Below are 13,700 nucleotides of genomic sequence, written 5' to 3'. Positions count from 1 at the left end.
GTCAGCGGCCGGCCGCCAGGCTCCGGAACACTGCGGCAGCTCATCTGAATTCAAATTACCCTGGGAGACGCGCGGTGCCAGCCATAACTCAGCGCGGCGGGGGGAGCGCGGCCGCAGATCGGACATTACCATACATTCCTGGGGCGTCGGACAGGGCTGCTAATGAAAATATCAATCAAAAACTCGGCTGACTTAATGGTCAATTTAAATTAATTAATTGGGGAGGAGAAAAAAGTCGAGGGGGCAGCGCTGACGGCCTGTCTCCTGTGGGCGGCGAGAAGCCTGGTGCCTGGCGGGGCGCAGCCCCCAGCCCGGGAGACAGGCATCCTCTCCCGGGACCCCCAGGACCCCCGAGTGCCCCCGCCTGGGAAGAGGGGCAAGGCCTGGCCTCTCTGCCGTGGGCCACCCGTCCCACCGTCCAGATTCCCCGTCCACGGAGACAGCAGGCCGCCTCCTGCCAGGTGCCCCTCTGAGGAGCTGAGGAGCAGAGAGGCCCCTTTTCCCAGCGGGACAGGGCAGGTCTGGCAGAGGGTGGGAGAGCCACCTGCAGCTCAGGTCAGCTCACCCCCTGGACACCATGCCCCATCCTCCCGTCTGTGAAAGCGGGTAGGGGCGACCACTGCCCCCGCGCCCCACGTGTGGGTCAGGGAATTGTCTTTGACACACAGAGAGAGAGGGCAGGCCCCAGCGCACAGCCCACCATGCCCAGATGGCAGAGCCTGTGGGGACATGGGACCGTCCCGTGCCCCTCTCAGCCAAGTGGCCGTGGGAAAGGCTTCCAAGGCCCCGGGCAACAAGACAACAGGGCTCGAGGGACCCAGAGGGACCCGCAGCTCAGCGGGGGATTGGAGCTCGACAGTCAGACCCCAAGGCCCAGGGGCAACCACAGAGCAGCCAGCTGCCCGTTGCGGGGAGGGCCAGGGGAAGCGGGATCCCAGGCAGGACCTTCAGGGAGACGTCCACCGCAGACCCCCACAGATGACAGGCTTTCTACATCCTCAGGAGCAGTAACAGAGCCCTCCAGAGAGGACATAGTGACAAAGCCAGGCTGGCCTCCCTGCCGGCCGCCTGCAGATCTCGCCAAGGGAAGGCTGGCCCTGGGGTGGTTCCCAGACGCCAGGGAGGGTCCTCCTGGCTGCGGGCGCTCACCCAGAGCCCTTCCTGTAGGAGTGCCTCGCCCGCGGCCGAGAGGCACGCAGCATCCAGGGTCTCAGTCCGAGCGGTCAGGGCCAGGGCACCCTGGGGCAATGCGCGGATCGAGAGGAGGCGGGAAGCTGGAGTCTGGGACCAGGCTCTGGCTCCCAGGGCAGGGTCCCACGGTGCAAGCCCTCTGGGAGCCCAACCAGGTGCCCTTCCCCACCAAGACTCGGGGCGTGGCATCCACTCACCTGACCAGTGGTTGTGAGGGGTGCCGTGCACCGGGGCCTGTGTGGTCTATGCTGGACCCAGAGGGAGACACTGGTCCCCAGGCCTGGCCTTTGGGCTATCCCTCACGCAGCAGGATCACAATGGAAAGCTGACCGACACCGCAGGGCAGGGAGGGCTGAGGCCAGCCTGCGGAAGGCTCGCGAAGACCCTGCATGGATCCAGGTGGGGATTGGGGGCGGGGGGGCCAACCAGGAGGGCTGACGAGGCCTCAGGGAGGCTGAGGGGGGTCCCTGAACCCCGCAGTGCTAACGTGAGCAGAGACAGGCCCTCGGCCTCACCCTCACCACACGGATCTCAGGCTCTCGCCTCGGCCTCTGGGTGACAGGCGCCACAGGGCAGGGGTCACCTGGCCGCTGAGGTCGGGCCTGGAGCGGAGCCCGGAGGGCAGGAGGACAAGAGGAAACAGGTAACCAACAGGGTCCCAGGGCTGCCCACGTGCCCGCCCGCCCCCAGCCCCCGCCCCGGCCCCAGCCCGGCCCTGCCGTCGCCCTGCCCCCGGGCCCCCTCCCACGGCCCCGCCCCGCCCCCTGCCCCCACATGACCCCCTACCCCAGGCCCCGCCACACACGCCCCCCCCCCCGCCCCTGCCCCGCCCCGCCCTGCCCCCACCCCACGGCCCCGCCCCGCCCCGCCCCCGACCCCGCCGCCAGAACCAGGACCGGGCAGCTCCAGCGCCCATCAACCTCGCAGGATCTGGTGCCCACGGGACCGGGCTCTCAGCCCACAGGAGACTGGCGGCGGGAGCAGCAGGGGAGGCTGGTGCCACGTTCAGGTGACCTCTCAGGAGGGGGTGGGCGCGTCAGGGTGAGACGTGAGGAGGGCCGGGCATCAGGGACTGGGGAGGCTGGGCTGGGCTTCCAGTTCTGGTGGGGTTTGGGGGCAGCACTGGGGCACCATGGCGGTTCCGGGGAGGCCCGGACAGTCTCCCCAACCCGGCCCACCTCCAAGGGAAGGGCCCGCTGCCTCTGCTGGGCCTGATGCGGAAGGGAGGCCTCGCGGCCCCCACCGGCAGGGAGGGTGGGGGCCGCGTCTGCTCATGGACTGTTAGGGCCCAAGCCCCCGAGGGTTCCTCTGTCTGACTGCTGCCTCTTGCCTCACCAGGACTCCTGACAGCCCCTGGCTGGGAAGCCACCCAGCCCACCCTGTGTTCCCAGCCACCCAGGTCCCCACCGGCCAAGTCCCAAGGACACAGGGCCCTCCTGGCCCAGCAGGCAGAGGGGACACCGCTTCCACCTTCGAGGCCAGGGCCCTGCCGAGGCCACAGCAGCTGCTTAGCTGGTGGCACCGCCCTTGACTAGCTCCCGCCATCGACGACAGCTGGTTGCAGGGAAATCCCAGGACACACACATGCTATCGTCTCTACACCAGTAACCGAAGGATCGAGGTTCCAGGGGCCCAGACTGAGAACCCTGCAGGGCCCATCCGCCCTCCCCTCTCCCCATCTGTCCTGGGTCCCCTCCTACATATCCTCCTAGCACACGTGCCGAACTCACTGACCAGACAGGGCCAGTGTCCAGGCTGAGCCAGGGGCTTGGAGGGGCCCCCAAGGCTGGCGTTGGGGAGGGGGGCCAGACAGAGGGGGTGCAGGAGAGGGGGGCCAGGCAGAGGGGGTGCAGGGGAGGGGGGCCAGGCAGAGGGGGTGCGGAGGAGGGGGCCAGGCAGAGGGGGCCTGGGTTGGGAGCCAGGCGAAGCGGCCCCAGGCCCTCACCCCCAGCGCTGGCCCAGAGAGCAGCTGCTCCCAGAATCTCCACTCGGCAGAGCGGCTTCTCCCGAGTTCAAGCAGCAATTTGGTGGTAGCCTGGGTCTTGAACCTCAACTTCCCCAGCCCTTCTGGGAGCCCACTCAGCATGCAGTGACCCCTGAATGTTAGGGCTGTGTGAGTCCCATGGCCTTAGGCAAGCCCCTCACTCTGGAGTCAGAGTCCCATCTGTGAAGTGCACTGTCCAGTGACCAGGGCTGGATTCAGTAAGCCCAGCGGACACACCCACAGCCACGGGGGCCACACCCACAGCCACGGGGCCACACCTACGACTCGCCTGCCTCACCCCACCCGGGGCTCCTGCTCCCCTGAAAAGCCCCTAGGCATCTGGGCCTCCTTGGGGATGGGCGTCCCATCCTGTCTACACCCCCAGGGTGCCCAGCACTCTGGGACGTGGCACTGATGCCCTCCCTAGGCCCAACCCTCTCTAGGAAGGAGGAAGAGGCCCAGGAGCCCTGAGGGCACTGAAGTGGGTGGGCCTGACGGGGGCACCATCGCTGCCACACTTGGGCCCCAGGGTCTGCCCACACCCACCCACCCCGGGCTCCAGACCCGTGCGGGCCTGCCCACCGGCCAGCAGGCCGGCCAAGGGCTCGGCCACTGCCGGGGCGATCTTTGCTGCCACCCAGTGGCTGTCAGGGGCAGCGCAGGTGGAGACATAGGCCGCCGCAGGAAAACCCAGCCGCAGGGGGAGTGACCAGGGGCCTCCTGGAACCAACCGGCATCCTGGACGTGCACTCTGGAGGCCCAGCCAGAGGGCAGCTGGGGGCTAAGGGGCACACGCAGCTGCTTCCCTGGGCCCGGCCCCTGTCCACACTATCAGGAGAATGAGTTTTGTCCATGTGGGGACACCCGGCCCAGAACCCATCCCCCCGCCTCCCAGGGGTCTCTTTCTCTCCCTGGGAAGCCCCCACTGTAAGATTCCACCTCCCTGAAAAGTCCAGAAGGGGCAAACCACAGAACCAGAGCAGGCTGGAGTGGTGATGGCCAAGGACGGGGCTTCTCTGGGGCCACAGGGAACCGATTGGAGGTGGTAGCCACACAACCCCACCAGTGTACTGACTGTCGCTTTGAAATGGTTACTTTCATGTAACATGCATTTCATCTCAAAACCAAGTTTTAAAAAGACAATTAGATAGCTTGAATGTATAGTAATGTATGCGATTAACACCCAAATCAATAAATCCCATATGCTAAGAATAAAAAGATGTCTCAGTGTAAGACTTTTAGGAAAATAACATCAGAGCAGTAAGACTTCTGTCCCATGACTGTCACGTCCACCCAGCCTCGGCCCCTCACCTGTACCTGCCCACCTGTGCCCGCCCAGGCTCCCTGCAGCCTCTCCCCAGGGAGGTCCCGGCTGCACAGGGGCTGCGACGTGTCCCCTCACCCGGTGCTGCCTCAGCAAGGGTCTCCATCCCCCCGCCTCCCAGGGGTGCATGCGGCCTGGGTCTTGCCTGGGACTGGCAGGGCTGCATTCAGCCCGGGCACCACAAACACTCTCTCTGCTACAGTCGGTGCAGTGCTGTGGGCCTCATTTGTCATCTGTCACCACAGCTTCTTGTTCCCGGAGCAAGTTCTCAGCTGAACGGGGAGCTCCCTGGGGAGGGACCCCAGCATGGGGCACACAGAGGAGCCAGAGAATGGTGCCTGAGCTGAAGAGGTGTTCGCTGGGCAGAGGGCGGCCTCTGAGATGCCCCACGGCTCGCACCTCCTGGGCTCACAGGGAGCAGGGCTGGGCAGCCAAGGGAAGCCTGCCACTCGTGAGCTTCCTTGGGGGGCGAGGAGGAGCCATCGGGTGGGGGGGGCAGCGTATGCAGGGATCCTGACAGCGCATGACAGGACTGTCAACATCCTGTGGGTAAAACGAGCCTGCCCGTGCCCGAGAAGAGGACAGGAAACCAAGAGGGCAGGGCCAGAACTAAACTGACCAAGGTCCTGGTGTAGCAGGGGGAGGCAAAGACCTGGCAGACCTCAGGCTTTGCAAGACAAGGGTGCTTCGCGTGGCAGTGGGGTGCCCCCTGCAGAGCAGAAACAGGAGTCCTGGGGTCACAGCTAGGAGACAAAGGGCACAGGACCCGGTGACAGAAGATCGACCGTCAGTGAAAAACAAGAGCAAAAACACATCTCTCCAGGTCAAGCTGGAGGCGGGACTGAGAAAACCACTCTGGTCTGTTCACCAAAGACCTACCAAACACGGTCACCAAAAGATTTAACACAAAAGGATGTAAAAGTATACTCCTGCTGACATCCCCTTCTGGTCAGAAGGCTGAGGATGGTGGAGCCCTCAGCTCCTGATGAGAAGACAACTCGTCACCACTCAAGCTGGGGATGCCGGGAGAACTGAAGTCTGCAGAGAGACGAGCCTGTCGAGGACACCCAGGGTGGGTGCCGGGCTGGCCCAGGGGGTCTGCCCGCAGGGACGGGGGCTTGGAGGGCTTGGTCAACCACCCAAACTATCAAGCATCTAACATACAAGGAGCCGGAGGCCCCGAGGACAGGAGAGGGGAGACTACAGAAAAGTCTAACAACCCACTAAGCTCAGAAGCTAGCTGAAACAGCAGCAACCGTGCAAGATAAATACAAAGAAAAACCATTCCTAGATAGAGCCAACTGCTGAAAGCCAAAACTAAAGAGAAATTCTCAAAAGCTTTTTTTAGAAAAAGAGAGACGCATTACAGTGCGACAACAACAAATTACTTCTGACCGTTCACCAAAAACTATGCGAGCCAGAAGACAATGGAACTGCTTCTCTGAAGAAGGAAGGAGGGACTTCCCTGGGGTCCAGTGGCCAGGTTCAATCCCCAGTCAGGAAACTAGGCCCTACACGCCACAGCTAAGGTCCTGCACGCTGCGGTGAAGAGCAAAGACCACGTGCCGCCACTAAGACCCAGCACAACTAAATAATTTAAAAAATTTTAAGTTTATAAAATAAGAAAGGAAGGCGACAAAGCAGGATTCCATGTACAATAAAGCTATCCTTCAAAAATTAAGGCAAAATGAAGATATTTTCAGATAAATGAAAGCTGAGCCATCACACCCACAGTTACAAGACATGCCAAAGGGAGGTCTTCAGGCTGAAGACAAATGATACCCAGTGAAAACTCAGATCTACTGAAAGGAATGAAGGCCATCAAAAGTGCTGAATGTGGCAGTCAAAAGAGAGATTATAGCTATTTTACTGATACACAAAATTAAGTTTAATCAAGATTATCAGTAGAGACAAAGAGGGTCAATTTGTAACCATAAAAGATTCATTGTGAGGCGCTCGGAGTGGACGGTGGCGGTGGCTGCCCAGCAACATGCACGCACTTCCTGCCTGGAGTGTGAAACAGAGAAGCAGAGAGGCTTCCCTGGTGATCCAGTGGCTGGGACTCGGCACGTGGGGTCCCGGCTTCAATCCCTGGCCAGGGAACTAGATACACGTGCTGCAACGAAGACCCAGTGCAGCCAAACAAGTAAATACAATATTTAACATAACTAAAAACAGAAACAGATTTACAGACGTGCAAAACAAACTTGTGGTTACCAGGAGGGAAGGTGGACAGGATAAATCGGGAGATTGGGATTGATAGACACACAGTGTACCTACCACATGGGCTTCCCTGGTGGTGAAGAGCCCGTCTGCAACGGGGAGACCTGGGCTCCATCCCTCGCTCAGGAAGACCCCCTGGAGGAGGGCATGGCAACCCACTCCAGTATTCTGGCCTGGAGAATCCCATGGACTGTATAGTCCACGTGGACACGACTGAGCACGGCACACAGCACATCTCTACCATATATAAAGCAGACAATAAAGACCTACAGTATAGCCCAGGGAATTATCCTTAGTACCCTGTAACGGCCTTCATGTGGAGAGTCTGAAAAGAGGGGATATACATGTAACAGACTCACTTTGCTGTACAGCTGAAACTAACACATCGTAAGTCAGCTATAATCCAATACATTTTTTTAACTGGTTAACATGGTAAATATTGCACGTACTTTGCCAAGATCAAAAAACTGGAACCAGGGTTGTTTTCTATAACTTAATTAGTTAACGCATTTATTCATCATTTCCGGTTTTGCCGGGCTTTCTCTGGTCGTGCTGAGCGGGAACGACTCTCCGCTGCAGTCTGCGGGCCTCTCCCGGGGCACAAGCTCAGCACGGACTTTAGTTTCTCCCCGACAAGTGGAAGCTCCCCGGACCAGAGACTGAACCCACGTCCCCTGCACTGGATTCTGATCCACTGGCCATCAGGGAAGTCCAAGACACGGTCTTTAAAGAAGTGACTAAAACGAGGCCCCGAGGGTGGGCTCTGATCCAGTGCTGCCTGGTGTTCTTACAGGGACACGAATCAGGACACAGACACTCAGCGGGAGAGCCCGTGAGGACACAGGGCGGAGATGCCGTCTACACGGCCAGGAGAGGCCTCGGGGGAGCCTGCCCCGCCCGCACCCTGACCTGGGACTTGCAGCCTCAGGACTGGGGGGAACAGGTGTCTGTTGTCTGAGCCCCCCAGTGCCCCCAGATAAAAGGAGAAACATCACATGATCGTCTCGATAGACAAACAGAAGCTCCGCATTCACGTGATTTTCTACAATTAGCAGACTGGGAGTAAAACCGGGCTTGCTCTGTCTGAATCCCCTGGGTCCGCTCCAAGCTCCACTCCTTGTTTCAGGGTTGAGGGGAGACCTGGCACACACCCGGGCCAGGACCAGGATGAGGGCCACCCTCTGCGCCAGCACAGCGGTCCCCCACAAGCCTCTCCCAGGCCGCCCAGCAGTGGGGCTTCAAGCTGTCTTTGTGGCTTGTTAACAAGCAGTCCTGGCCATCTGGGCCCACGAAGGGGCATGAGATCGGGGGTGTCATTGTGAGTACCTGGGGAGCCCAGCTCCAGTGCCCAGACCTCGGCCAGAAACCCAGGAGCAGGTGGACAAAACTGAAGGAGAACGAGGCCTGAGTCCCCTCCCAGAGGCCCTGTCTGGACAGCCCTCACCTGGCTGGAAACCACAGAACATTCTCCACATGTGTGCATGTGTGTGTGCACCTGGGCACAGCCCCACAGGGGCATATACACACCCGTGCATGCACACACATCACACATGGACACAGCCACACACGGGCAAACACATGCTGCACACACACACACGGGTCCACAGATGCTCACATGTGGCTGTGTGTGCGCACATAGGTACGTGTACACACATGTGCACGTGTGTGCATGGGTACATGTGTGTGCATGTGTGTGCGCGTGCACACATCACGCATGTATGCAGCCACACGTGGGCAGGCACAAATGCATGTGTGCGCATGCACACGCGTAGGCCCACAGGTCCTCACAAGTACGTGCATGTGTGTGCACACGTGTGCACACAGGCATAGGTGCAGGTGTACATGTGTACACATAGGTACGTGCATGCACATGCATGAACACACATGCACATATACTTCACTGTATTCCAAGCAATAAAACATTTATAGGCCTCATTATTTAAGCTAATGCAGTGAACCTAAAAATTGCTAAAAGGATCTTTAAAAGAAGCCAGACGACTTGGAAATTCAAAGCTACTCTCCTAAATAACTCCTAGGTCAGAGAGCAAATAAAAGTTACCGTGACAGACGATTTTACAGCTGTACAGAGAGAGAGACCGCACGTCCGCGGAGCCAGCTTCAGGAGGAGTTGGCGGAGAATTCACAGCCTTAAATATTTTTATTACTGAGCTAGAGACTGAAAATAAATGAACTAAACATTGGACACAAGGAGGGAAAACAGAACAATAAAGTAAATCCAGGGAGGCAGGAGGGGGTACAGATAAAGGCGGATTAATGAATTGGAAACAAGAAAAATGGGGGAACTCCTCAGTAAATCCACGAGCTGGTGCCTCAAAATAAATAAATAAAATAAACAAACGTCTGACGGGCTAATGAACAGAGCGAGGGAACACAGAGGCCCAGCGGGCCCAGAGGCGGGCAGAGAGCTGGGATTAAAAGTAACAAGTTAGAGAGTGGGATTCTCTTGATGAAACTGACAACGTTCTAAGACAATATAAATTACCAAAATCAACTTAAATAGGTTTTAAATTAGTTAAAAAACCTGCAGAAAAGCAGAAAGAGGTGCATGATTGCGGGGGAGGGGGTGTCATTTCCCCTTCCACTGGCCCCCGAGCAGAAACCCTTGGGAGGGGCCCTGCTGAGAGTGGGCGGCCAAGGTCAGAGGCCCCGGGGACACGTGGGGAGGGGCTTGGGGCCTCCAGGCTGGTGGCCTGAGTGAGGGGACCAGGGCCCTCTCCCCACTGTGATCTGGAGGGCTGGTGTGGAGGCTACAGGAGCTGGACCCTGCTTGCCCTCAACCTTGTCCACCCTGACCCTTGACTCCGGCTGCCACTGAGCTCCACCCCCACGGTCCCCCCACGCTGTCCACACCAGGGTCCCCGGGCCTGGCTCGATTCTCAGGGGCATGTCTCCACCCGGAACCTCGTCTGTGTGTTCCGTGGGGTCTGCCCAAAGCTGTCCTGGGTGGGCATGGTCTCTGCAGGACAGTCTGCAGTTACAGGGCGCCCCCGGGCTCTGACTCCAGCGCCTGTGTCTGCACCCTGCCTCTCTCCTGCCCACCGCGCCCCCTCACCAGCGTCAGCATCTCTGCTGCCCTCGGGGGCTGCGTCCCTCCTCTCGCCCCCGCCACTGTCCCTCCCTGGTCATCCCGCCCGGCCCATCCTCTGAGTCCAGCAGAGGCAAGACCCCCAGTCTCCTCGTGGCAGCCTTGTCAAAGTCCTCCCTTTCTGCCCCTATTTTATTACCCGTTTCCTCTTTGTTCGGTTTTATCCTTTTATTCCCTGAACTCAGGGCTCGGCAAAGGCCAGCTGAACCTCGACTGGCTGAGCTCAGGTGGATCTTAGGCTTCTGGTGGGAGGAGACCAACCCTCCAAACCCAGCCCCCAAGCAGGAGGCACACTGCAGGCTCTCGGGCCGGCTCACCGCTGCCCTGCAATGTCCTCTGAGGCCTCCGTCCCACCCCCCACCCCCCATCCCGTGCTCTGCAGCTCCCCCATCCCCTTATCTTTGACCTTTCCTCTTTCAGCTAAGTCTGAGAAGCTTCCAAAACCCCGCCGTCCAGGCAACACCCCAGAGGGGCCACCAGTGGAGGGGAGCCTCCGATGGGACAGGTGGACTGTTCAGAACAAGGCAGGAGGCCCGTTCTGCATCCATCTGGGGCACGGACATCCAGCCCCCCAACCCAGGGGAACAGCCAGGAGCACAGTGTGTGTCTGAGGGCAGCGGGGCCTCAGGCTGCAGCCGAGGTTGTAGCAGAAGACAGACCTCTCTGACGTCAATGGGAAAAAACCCTTCCGGCCACCAGGCAGGTGCTGCTGGGGTTCCAGCAGGAGACGGGCCAGCGCCTGGCAGGCAGCCCGACGTCCCCAGGAGGGGCCCCAGCACTGAGGCAGCACTTGCAGGCGGAGGCCTGAAGGTGGGGGTCCAGCAGGACGAGCCCACCTCCCCATTTTGCCTGCCTTCCGCCAACATCCAAACTAGTTCAGAAGGTGCTTTCACTCTCCTTGGGGCCCCATGACAATTTCTCAGGAAAGAAAATCAAGGACGTGTCTGCAAAGGTCATAAACATTTCCTTTTGCTGTCTCAAACTCCTTTTTTTACCCAAAGTTCCTCAGATCAACATCTTTGGTGGAAATCTCAGGGTTTCATTGAGTCAGAATGAACAAACGGAGACCCATCCGGCCCCTGCCCCACCCGGCACCTGCCTGGGGAGGGGCACGAGAGGCCGGACCGTCCTCACCAGCCCAAAGCCTCGGCCCTGAGCCCCCCGGCCGGCGGCCCGAGACGCGGCCCTGCTCCAGACAGGGCAGCTGGCTCGCGGGGACCGTGCCTTGGGGTCCCGAGAAGCTGAACCGTGTGCAGGACACACGGCCACGCCAGTCTGCACACAGAGCCTGTTAACAGAACACCCATCCGAAAGTTCGTTTCAAAACAGAGATGCTTTCTCAGAACTGCAAAAGCGTAAAAATACGAAATACTGCTTTAGGAAAGGCTGAATCCGAGGAACACGTCACATTCAGAACACCCCGGGCCTTTGCACGGAAGAGGCGAGGCGCCCGCCATCTGCCCGGCCCCGCCCCAGGCCCCAGGCCCCGCCCCAGGCCCCAGGCCCCGCCCCCAGGCCCCGCCCACCGGTCAGCAGCTCTCCATCTGCTCCAGGTCCAGCTCGCCGGGGCCCCGGGGCAGGACGCCCTCCTCGCCAGCACTGTCCCAGTCACCCGGGTCCCCGCCGCTCCCGCCCTCGCCAGTGGCCCAGCCCCACCAGGACCCCAGGCCAGGGCTGGTAGGGCGGAGGCCTGGGCCCCGCATGGCAGGGCCACGGGGGTCACACGGGGAGGACAAGGCCGTCCTCACTCGGGTGTCCTCCTCATCCTCGTCTTCGTAATCGAGAGGGCAGAGGCTTTTTGAAGTTTTCAGAATTTGCAACAGAAGAGATGCAAGCTTCAGGCACTTCCAGGAGGTCACGGGCAACGCGGTATCCCACTGGCCCCGGAGGGTCCCCGAGTCCATGTTAACCTCCCTGGTCCTCTGGCAGCACTACACACTCTCCCTGCCTGGGGGCCACCTTCTGAGAGCCCTGCCCACCCACCCCTGCCTCGGGCAGGCGGTCCCACTGGGGATGGGGGCCCGGGCCCCGAGGCCAAAGCTGTGTGCAAAGTCCCAGGAAATACTCAGGGGAAGGTGGGCCAGAGGCCCAGGGTCCACGTCCAGCTGCCCCGCTCAGCAGACCACCCAACTTCTGCCTCCACAGCCTCAGGAGGCGCCCATCAGGGCCCCCCAGCTCCAGGCAGGCAAGCCCCCCACGGCCCCTCCCCAGGCCTCTCCCCAGGCCCCTCTCCAGCCCTCCCTCTTCCAGTGGTTCCGCTTTCAACACAAACACACTGCAGGTGTCCTCACCTTTCACTCCAGAGAGAGACACACACCCCACACCGGAGCCTCCCCTGAGCCGCCACCCTTTTCTGTCCCAGCAGGCATCTCCCCGCCCAGCCCAGGGCGCCCGGCTGAGACGGGCTCTACAGGGCTCCTGCCCACCATGGCCAGTTCCTCCCTGCCAGGGCCCTGCCCCCGACAATCACATCCCCAGTCTGCGCCCCCAGACCAAGCACCGGCCCCAGCAAGAGACACATGCCCACCCGCTCGGAGGCACCTCTCCTCGGTGGTACCACGGGCAGCCGAGGCCGAGTGGCCACACCAAGCCACCCTGAGGTCCTGATCCGGGCGGAGCAGCGGGCATGCACACAGCAGCAGCTCCTCGCATGGCCACGCTGCCCCAGACCCGTCACTGCACGCTTCAGGGTTTCTCAGGCCACTGGCAGAGCACGAGGTGGCCACAAGTGCGTGGGCAGCGGTTATGGGGTACGGTGCCCCCGGGCCCCCCACAGCCAGGGTCCTGAAACGCGTGTCCCAGAACAGCGCCCCCGGGCCCCCCGTGGTCCCTCTGGAGCCGGCACTTTCGAGCCGCTCGCTCCAGCAGACAAACGCCCTGGTTTCAGCCGTCACTGCTCTACTGCAACGAGTGAGCCACTGGAAAGTGAAACTGAAGAATCAAGTCTTCAGAGACCTGACAACTGGCCACACGTTCTGGTCACGAAATGAGGGTTCGTGAAAGAGTTTCCTCTGCGTTCAGATGCAGGTGGACTCCCCAGTCACGGTCACTTTCCTACCCGCCCCCCACCGCAGGGCGGGCCCAGCCCCGCACACTCGGTGGCAGAGCCGACGTGTCCCTCCCCACTTCTCCACCCGTGAAGTCACGGCACAGAGGTCAGGCCTTCTGCTGGATGGTGGAAACCTGCCGGGAGGCAGAAGGACCGCGGCCCAGAGATCTGTCTGCGGCCGGGACACAGCCCAGCCGTGATCACAACTGCAGCTCAAGTGTGAAAGGCGCAGCTCGGGACGCTCCTGGCTCAGGCCACACGCAGCTAGAAACCACCGACTTCACGGCCCAAAAGGTGTCACAAAACTACAGGGGGCAGTCCGAGCTGCTCAGGGGACCTGAACCGATACGCACGACTCTCGTCACTGGGCGGTCCTGCTCCGGTTTGATGGTGACCTACATCTAACCAGGTGAACAAAAAATACTTTTTCAAAAAATCAAAGGTCAAGACTTTGAGTCTGAATCAGGGGCCCTCGATCTTACAGGGTCTCTCATCTTGTGTGCAAAACAGCCGGTGTGAACGTGCCTGCCTGCGTCGGCCGACTTACGCCGGACAGGGACTGTACCCAGGCTCAGCGGCTGGAGCCAAGGGGCCCCGAGACTGAGCCAAGAGTAGGGAGGACACCCGACCTGTCCGGCCACGCACAGCCCTGAACAGACACCGTCCCGCGAGCCAAGAGCTGACCTGCCCCCGCTGCACATGCCCCTAGCCGAGGCGTCGGGCCTTCTCCAGACAAACGCTCAACCTCTCTCCCTCATGGAAACATAGCCCAGTGTCCGTGCTCACACCAGAGCTGACCCTGCCCACAGGCCACAGCCACGGC

Source organism: Bos indicus, chromosome 6 (assembly GCF_029378745.1).
Source record: "Bos indicus isolate NIAB-ARS_2022 breed Sahiwal x Tharparkar chromosome 6, NIAB-ARS_B.indTharparkar_mat_pri_1.0, whole genome shotgun sequence".
In the NCBI taxonomy this organism is placed as follows: Eukaryota; Metazoa; Chordata; class Mammalia; order Artiodactyla; family Bovidae; genus Bos; species Bos indicus.
This window is presented reverse-complemented; position numbering follows the sequence as displayed.